This window comes from Crinia signifera, chromosome 9, assembly GCF_055691185.1.
Source record: "Crinia signifera chromosome 9, ASM5569118v1, whole genome shotgun sequence".
NCBI classification, from domain to species: domain Eukaryota; kingdom Metazoa; phylum Chordata; class Amphibia; order Anura; family Myobatrachidae; genus Crinia; species Crinia signifera.
In genome coordinates, this window is record NC_139225.1 from 132,165,371 (window position 1) to 132,174,443 (window position 9,073).

The window sequence follows — 9,073 nt, forward strand, 5'->3', positions numbered from 1 at the left end:
TTTTCATGGGCGCACCCACTGGTTTTGTGGGCATGTCCAAGAAACGCTGGGCATACCCTGCACCCACCACCTGCTCGCCCCCGGCCCTCCTTTCCCAGAGGGAATGGCCCGGCTAGTGTGAAACAAACCCCGAACATTGGGGACGTGGGATGAATTCGGACTATAACAAACGGCTCTGAATCATCCGCTATGAGCAGGGTTTTTTTTCAGGTAGTGTGATCAACATATTGTCCAAATACCATCCTCCTGACACCATACAATACAGAGAATAGTACAGAGAGCATCCTAGTGACCGCCACAGAGTACAGAGATCCTCCTAGTGGTCTTCACACAGGACAGAAACCATTCCAGTCACTACCACACAGGATAGAACCTACTTAGTGATAGAACATGGCACAGTAGAGGGTATAGTTCCAAAACAATGCCACACAGGCATCTAAGACAAACAGCACCACACCACTAAACTACTAATTCCACACATAGGCGCCAAAACCGTGGGTGCTCCGGGGCCCAAGCACAAACGGAAAATGAGGAGCACCCACGGGCCATGGCAGCGGGGTCCCAGCAGCGGATATGCTGTCAGCAGCGGGGGTCCCTGCGGCAGATGGGAACTAGTAGCGCCAAATTAATTAATGTAGTCCACAATGGGTCACCAAAACTTCCACACAGGCACAATGATGCATAGGTCCACAGAGAAAAATATAAGCTCCACACAGGAGAAGTAGCTTGTTCAGATAGGAGTATATTTGCGTATATCCACAGTGATTTGTTGTACAAGGTACCTCAGAAGGGTATTCACCTTAGCCAAAGTCAGCAACTAACATCAGCAGATAACCTGCGTAACCTCTTTTAAAACCTACCATATTCCCATGATGCTATGCTCACCTGATTTCTGGTAGGGATGGTAGGGTTACCACCTTTGTGTTGAGCGATTCCCGGACAGTGACCCGCCCCTTGACACACCCACAGCCCACCCATTTACCCGCCTCAGCCCCGCCCCTTGACCCGCCTTATGGGGTTGTTTTTTTACATTTGCTTCAAATCTATTCTTAATTTCGCACACGGTAATGCCACATACACGTTACGTCACATCACACACATTACGGTAATGCCCATTACATGTTATGCCACACACTGATGCCCATTATACATTATGACATACATTGTGATGCCCATTACACGTTATGCCATGAGTGGACAATTTAAAAAAATAGGGACAAAAATTTACACCATAATGCCTATTACACGTCACACATCCATATTATACCACATGCCATAGTGACTATTACACATTATGCCAGGGCTCAACAATTTTTCTTAAAAGGACAACAGTGACGGAGGCCATAATGACCATTATGAGTTATGCCAGGGCTCAACTATTTTTTTTAAACTAAGGAGAACAGGGACAGTGCGCACCATAATGCCTGTTACACGTCACATACCCATTACATATTATACTACATGCCATAATACCCATTACATGTTATGCGACACACCGTAATGCCCAATTCATATTATGCAACACGCTATTCTGCCCATTACACGTTATTCTAAACACTGTAATTACCATTATACATTATGCCACACACTGTAATGCCCATTACATATAATACCACATGCCATAATGCCTATTACATATTATGCCACATAAGTGCCGCTTACCTACATGCTTGCTGCTGTGGGTTTCATGCTCTATGCCAGGGGTTGCATGCTCTATCAGTCAGGGCAGCAGGAGCAGAAGAGTGGGTCCCTGTTGAGGGCAGGAGGGGACCCTAGGGCCTGCTAGGGCAGGGGGGCAGCCACAGCCACAGGCAGCCCACACAGGGCTGGAGACAGCACTGGCCTGCAATACACAGTGGTGGTGCTGGGGTGGGCAGTGGAGGGTGCCTCGGTAGTCTGTCGACAGACACTGCCTGGGACTTGGGTCTCTGAGACAGCTGGTGTGGTGTCAGTGTCACTCAGGGCCTTATTCTGTTTTTTTCGGTCCGTTCCGTCTTCTTTCGGAAATGAGCGAACGCCGCGCCGTGCGGACATTCAAAGAACATACGCCCACAGGTCGTCCGCATCCCTTCGGACAGACTCTCTAAGAAGAGGGAGTGTCTTCGGACTACATCCAAACGTGCGTGTGTGGTGGGAACACATAGATTCTGCACGGTCTTACAGCGTCCGAACGGACGGGAAGCTGGCCATACGCACCGATTGGGTGTATTTCCGCAAACCTCACTAATCTATTCGGAACTCATGCTTCTGCAACATGACACACATCCAATTAGCCAACCTCAAAACACATAGATTATTTTTAAATGTAATCAATTAATTCCTAATTGATAACTAAACACATTACTTGCACTTTAGATTAACCCTTACATCATGTTAAGTGGTATTACTTCATTGTTGCCCCTTTACCTGTCTTAGTGGTTCCAATTGAACCTGTAAAAAGAGTGTAATTAATCACTAATGACTTGAGGAGTGGATTGTATTGTGGTCAGCTGCGAGTGCTTCAGGTGCGGGCGTACTAATAGGGCGAACCGAATGCCTAGCGCATGTACCAGTGCTCTCCGCAAACTTGCTTATGGACACCGCATATTTCTGGTGTGTTGGTTCGCTTGCAGTCAGTGTCCTGTCCGAATACATGCCTACCACAGTTCGTGCACTCCCACGTGTACGCCCAGATTTATGCCCAGTTTTGCCCACTTTGAAACCGCGCCCTTGTGTACGCCCACATGACGCCCATGTTACGCCCATATTTCCTGAGCCACTTCGGTGCACATTTCTAGACGGTATTGGCGAGAACGAGTGCGGAGACACTACGTTGCACATGCGCATTGCGTTGCCTACGCATGCGCAGAAGGTAAAAAACGCGCTCCGAAAGAAGACGGAACGGACCGCACCAAGCAGAATAAGGCCCTCTGGGTCTGGACAACAGGCCAAGCAGTAAAGCAGCAGGGGGCAACTTAGGGCTCCTCAGATAGCCAGTGCCAGTCTGCCACACAGATTCCCCCAGTGAGGCTTGCGGCTAATGCAAGGAGCCCGCTGCATTTAGCTGCGAGTCTTGCTGCTTCTGTTGCCACATACGCCGATTTCCCCTCGCTCCATTTTTGGAGCGAGGGGGAATCGGCGTATGCGGGGAGGGGAATCCTGACGGGGCATGCTGTCACAGCTCGCCCCCCGCCCCGGCATTAAATATAATATACCCCAGTATATGTATAATATTAATAAAGCTTAGCTGAGATTTATTTTAAGTTTACTTAAAAGAAAAATAACCTTTGGCTAAGCTTTCAAATTCAGAAACTTCTTGCTTGAGAAATACTAGTGATCATATTCTGCATCAACATAATATTGTATTGGGCCAGCGTGGCCACAGTACTAAATTTAGAGTAGCTGCTGGGCTGGGGCTGGCTGGACCTGGGAGATTGGCTGGGGGCCTGGGCACAGTGACATCGCCCAGCAGGTTACCTGGGCCACTGGGTGCACAGAAGGGGACTACCTGGAGTACTGGACTGGTGACAGTGGGACAGCCCGCGCTGGCTGGGCCTGGGAGAGTCGCTGGGGGCCTGAGACAGGGCACAGTGACGTGATGTCAGATCGCCCAGCAGGTGACCTGGGCCTCTGGGCACGCAAAAGGGGACTACCTGGAGTCCTGGACTGGTGGTGACCGTGGGACAGATAATGATTGGGAGGGACCCCGGACACAGGCAGCCGCACTGCAGGTTTGTGGGTTCAGGCTGCGGCTGTGTGCTGCTGGCCTGGCTCTCTGTCTGCCCGGCCACGGACTCCGGACTGGACAGACTGGTCTGGACGACAAGAGACTCACAACACAACTGTTTCCACCCCACTGCTAAACTTACAGTAAATGTACTGAACAAACTGATGCCACTGCTGCGCAGTGCAGCGCCGCAGGCAGGAGGCAGCTCACCGCCGGGCCGGTGCCATCCCCATTCCCCGTCCATCGCGTCCGAAGCAGCACTCACATCTGTCAGGTGGGCGTGTGTCACGCGGCAGCGCCGCAGCCGCTGCCCGCAGGAGGAGCCAGGGAGGAGTCGGACACGTCACACAGTGACACTCACAAGTCTGTGTCCACTGTCCCGCCTCCCTCATCCTCCCAGCGAGCGCCACGGCGTCACTCAAGAAGATGAATAAGAGGAAAAGGACGGGTCCCGACTCCCAACGTGTGAGTCACTCTCACCGCATCCCCCCCCGGCTTCCTCACGTGGTGGGTGGGTTAGGTATGTCTCTCGAGTCGTCATGTGAGTGTCACTGAATGTGATGTGACACTCACGCTGTGATGGCTGCCGCAGTAATGTAATCGGCTGTGTTTGGTCAATCGATGGTAATCATGCAAATGACCATGGTTTTCCCAACCGATAGTTATCGCTTTTCTCTTTTCTTTGATTAACTGGCCCCTTGGGCCAATCCTAACCAAACAACCCCCAGTCACTTACTGGGACCCTCCATGAACATGCAGTCACTGATTTTACACAGATTTGACGGTATGTTTAGATGATAGGGGGTTCTCATTAATGGTATGGTGGGTACACACTGAATGAATTACATGATGATATCGTTAACTATATCTTTATGGTGCATATTGTTAACGTAAATCATTGAGGGGCAGATTTATTAAGCTCTGAGAAGTGATAATGTGGCTGGTACTTTATCACCGACCAATCAGCTCCTAACTGTGAAGTTACAGGCCTGGTTTGAAAAATGACAGGTAGGAGCTGATTGACTGGTGATAAAGACCAGACACTTTATCACTTCACCGAGCTTAATAAGTCTGCCCCATAGTGTGTACACACTTTTAGAGTCCAGAGAGGAGCAAAGGGAAGCAGATAGAAGGTACAAAGACAAGGGAATTGTCCTGAGTATCCCCTGTGGAGGTGGGATTAAATCCAAGAGGTGTATTTTCAGTGAGATATTAAATCTGTCTGTCCCTGCAAAAATTGCTTTCGCTTTCAATTTAGTCCATTGAGTGGCCTCTAGTGGTTACTGGCAGTTCTTCAGTAACCACTAGAGGTGAGGAGTAGTTAGCCTTTTATATGTATAGAATTAGAGTAGAAATGTGCACTGGACACATTTTGTGTTTTGGTTTTGGATCTCCCTTTGTGTTTTGGATCTAGATTGGTTAAGCCAGAACCACCCTTTTGGGTTTTGGTTTTGTGTTTTTTTTTTTTGTAAAAACAGCTAAAATCACAGAATTGTGTGTCCTACAGTAATATTAACATCAATATTTAACTTACACCAGTTTCCAGTCTATTCTGAACACTTCACAATATGTTTTTAGGCCAAAAGGTTGCACCAAGGTAGCTGGATGACTATGCAAAAGTGACATAAGTGGGTGACACAAACCCGTGGCACATCTAGGAGTGGCACTGCAGGGGCAGATAGAATAGCAGGCCAAAGAGCAAAGAAAATAAGTGAAAGTTGGAATTGCCCTTGGCCCCTCCCACCCATGCTTATATTGTATAGTAAATAGGACATGCACACAAACCAATCATTTCAGCGACAGGATCTGCCACACGACTGTGGCTGAAAGGATTGTTTTGTTTGGGCCTCCACAAAAAAAGAAGCAATTAATCTATTTCTCCTTGCATAAACTGACCCTACAGAGGGAAGATGTTCTCCTCATTCTCTGATTCCTCATCCCTTTCAGTGTGTACATCCTTATCCTCCCAGAGGGCCAGATGTACTAAGCTTCAAAAGTGATAAATTGGGGAGTGATAAACCACCAACCAATCAGCTCCTACCTGTGATTTTTCAAACCCTACCTGTGACATGGAAGTTAGTAGCTGATTGGTTGGTGGTTTATCACTCTCCATGTTATCAATTTTGAAGCTTAGTACGGTCTGGCCCACAGTATTAATTCATCCCTGTTGGAATCCACCATACTTTCTGGAGGCAGTGGCTGTTCTTCCTGGAAGGATTTTTAATTCATTCTGATGAAGACATGTTCTTCACATTTTGAGGAAGCAACCTCCTATGCTGCTCACTGAGAAGGTCCCATCTGCACTAAAAACTCTTTCTGAGTACACACTGGAGTAGGGACAACTTAGGTAATATAAAGGCATTTGTGCAAGGGCCTCCAAATTGCCTCTTTTTCCTGCCAGTATAGATAAAGACTGTCTGAAATTGCCTTTTAATGCTCCTCCATCCTATGAAGCATATAGAGGGTAGAATTCCACCTCATTACTACCTCTTGCTTCAGGTGATGGCAGGGCAGGTTCAAGAGGGTTTTCTGGTGCTCCAGTCTTCAACACGCATTTGCTGAATATTGAAATTGGCACAAAATTTTTGGAGCCACCGACAGCATCACCTGTACGCAGGGCCGGTGTAAGGCTTCTCAGCACCCTAGGCAAAACTCCAGCCTACTGCCGCCCCCCCCCCCCCCCCCCCCCCATACTGCCACCAATAACCATTTTACAACCACTTAATGCATACTTGATTAACATTCTGGAATAGCAGGGAGCCTCCCAAAATTGAGTGCTCCTCCCAGCCCCCCCAGGTAGGTGGGCAAGACTCTTGCTTTCTTTGGAGGCCCCCAGCACCCTCCCCCTTTTTTTTTTTCTAAATAATCTTTATTGCATTTTTTCAAGAGATATACAAAAAAAAAAAAAATAACACACACCACGATACACACATACATGCAGTGCCTCAGTATCAATCTGTAAATATTACTTTATGCATGCTTTAATATTCACCTTAAAAAGAACAGATTTACCCTAAGCACTGCCCAATCCCACACATTCCTTGTACAGTACATTCCCATATTTTGCAATCGTTAATTCATTATAGGTGGTTATACACATCGCCATCTTTTACTATTTCACCATTTATCTACTCGGGTTTACCTGCCATCTACTCACCTTTACCCCCCATATACATTTATATGTGTTCTATTATCTTGTAACTTTTACCTGTGATTAATGTCCCAAGCCGGGATCTTGGAAAATTTAGTGCGGCATGTAGCATGTGTAGAGATGTCTTAACTTAAAGACAATATATCTTCCTGCTTAACCCCCGTACCCCCACCCTGTTTTTTTTTGTTTTTGTTTTTTTTTTTTGTTTTTTTTTTTATTATTAAATAGAAAGTCTTACTTTAGTTTCGTATGAACTTTAATTATATATATTTAAGTGGGCATAGTGCTTTATTATTTTTATATATATATATATATATATATATATATATATGTATATATGTATATATATATATATATATATATATATTTTTTATCTGTATTAAACAATTTATGTGCATATTTAACCTTTTGTGTGTGTCTTGACTGTGACTTATGTCCTCCAAACAACAACAATTTTGTGCATTGAGTAGGATAGCTATAATAACTTTAATATATTTACCTAAATTACTGTTCATTCGTGTTTCTATAATAGGGGGAAGTCAACCATGGATTCCATATCTGAGTAAATTTGTTCTCGTTGTTACGACTATTATATAGATATTTTTCCTGCGATGCAGTGTAGTTAACCAGTGCCACCCAGCTATTAAAATCCGGGGCCTTACTACCCATCCATTGCCTGGCCACCATTACCTTGGCTAAAGAACACATAATATTGACATACGTTCTGTTGTGTCGGGGGATACGGTTACCGTCTATAATATTTAAGATGCAACCCTTGGCTGTAAGAATTTCCCTCGGGACCCCCGTGGTTGCAATTGTCCTGATAATGTTTTGCCAGAACTCGTTCACCATTTTACATTCCCATAACAGATGGAAAAAAGTACCCGGGTCACACCTGCACTTTGGGCATGTTTCCGAAGCTCTGGCCTTAAATTTGACCATCCTAGGCATCGTCATATAAGATCTATGAAAAATAAATACAGGTTGAGTATCCCTTATCCAAAATGCTCGGGACCAGGAGAATTTTGGATAACGGATTATTCCGTATTTCGGAATATTTTAATATTTCAATGATGTTTTTTGAAGTATCTTGCATTTATGCTGTATAAACACATAAAATACACAAATATATATTTTATTACCACATAAAATACACACAAATATATTTTATTTGTTCTAAAAACAAGGTTTCAAAACATGAAACAAAATTTGTGTACTCAGATACTGAATTTGAATGGCAAGCAATCATTTTCTTGTACATATATAGTGCCAGTCACATGTCATGTCCTCAGTAGGGCTGTTACATATGTCCCCAGTGAGTTTTTATAAAAAAAAAAAAAAATTCTTCACTTTCTGGAATGTATGGTTTTCGGAATAATTCGGATTAACGGATATTCGGATACGGGATACTCGACCTGTAGTTGTATTTGTTGCGTGCGGATCCCATTTGTGGCCATAGGAATAGCTAACATAGCTTCACTCTACTCCTCCTCACTAATGCTGCCCAGCTCCCTCTCCCATTTCCCCTTTAGCATTTCCAAATTATCCTGGCCTTTCTGCCCCAGGTTTTTATAAATTCTGGAGACTAGTTTGCTTTTGTCCCCTTTCTTAATTATTTTTTTGATGGAAGACTCGTCAAACACTGGGGGGGCATTGGGAAATTGTACCGCCAGGGCCTGTCTAATTTGTAAATAACGGAAAAAATGTGTCCTCGGGATGGCAAACTCCTCCACTAGTTGTTGAAAGGTCTTTAATCCCTGTACCTCATAAATTTGTTTCAGGGTCGTAACGGCATAGGGTTCCCATGTTTTTTTTATCTGGAGATCTCTTAGTTCTTTAAATGTAATAGAGTCATCTATTGGATGCTCTACGTCTATGAACCTTGACTCTGCCTTTTTATGTGCTTCCTGCCAAACCTTGATTGCTTGTGTCACAAGGGGGGGATCTAACACCCGGGTATTGCCTTGTAGTATTCTACCCCAGGGACTTATTGCCCTGGTCCCCTGTCTCACCAAGGTTTTAGCAAGGTCGCTACCCCCTTCTTCCACTATCCATGGTCTTAATTGGGCAAGTTGCATCGCAATGTAGTACCCCCTGAGATCAGGCAGTCCCAGCCCCCCATCTCCCTTCTCTCGCATTAGGATGTTCAATTGTGTTTTTGGGCGGGCATTTTTCCACACAAAAGAGGACAGCATACTATTCCATTTTCTGAACAG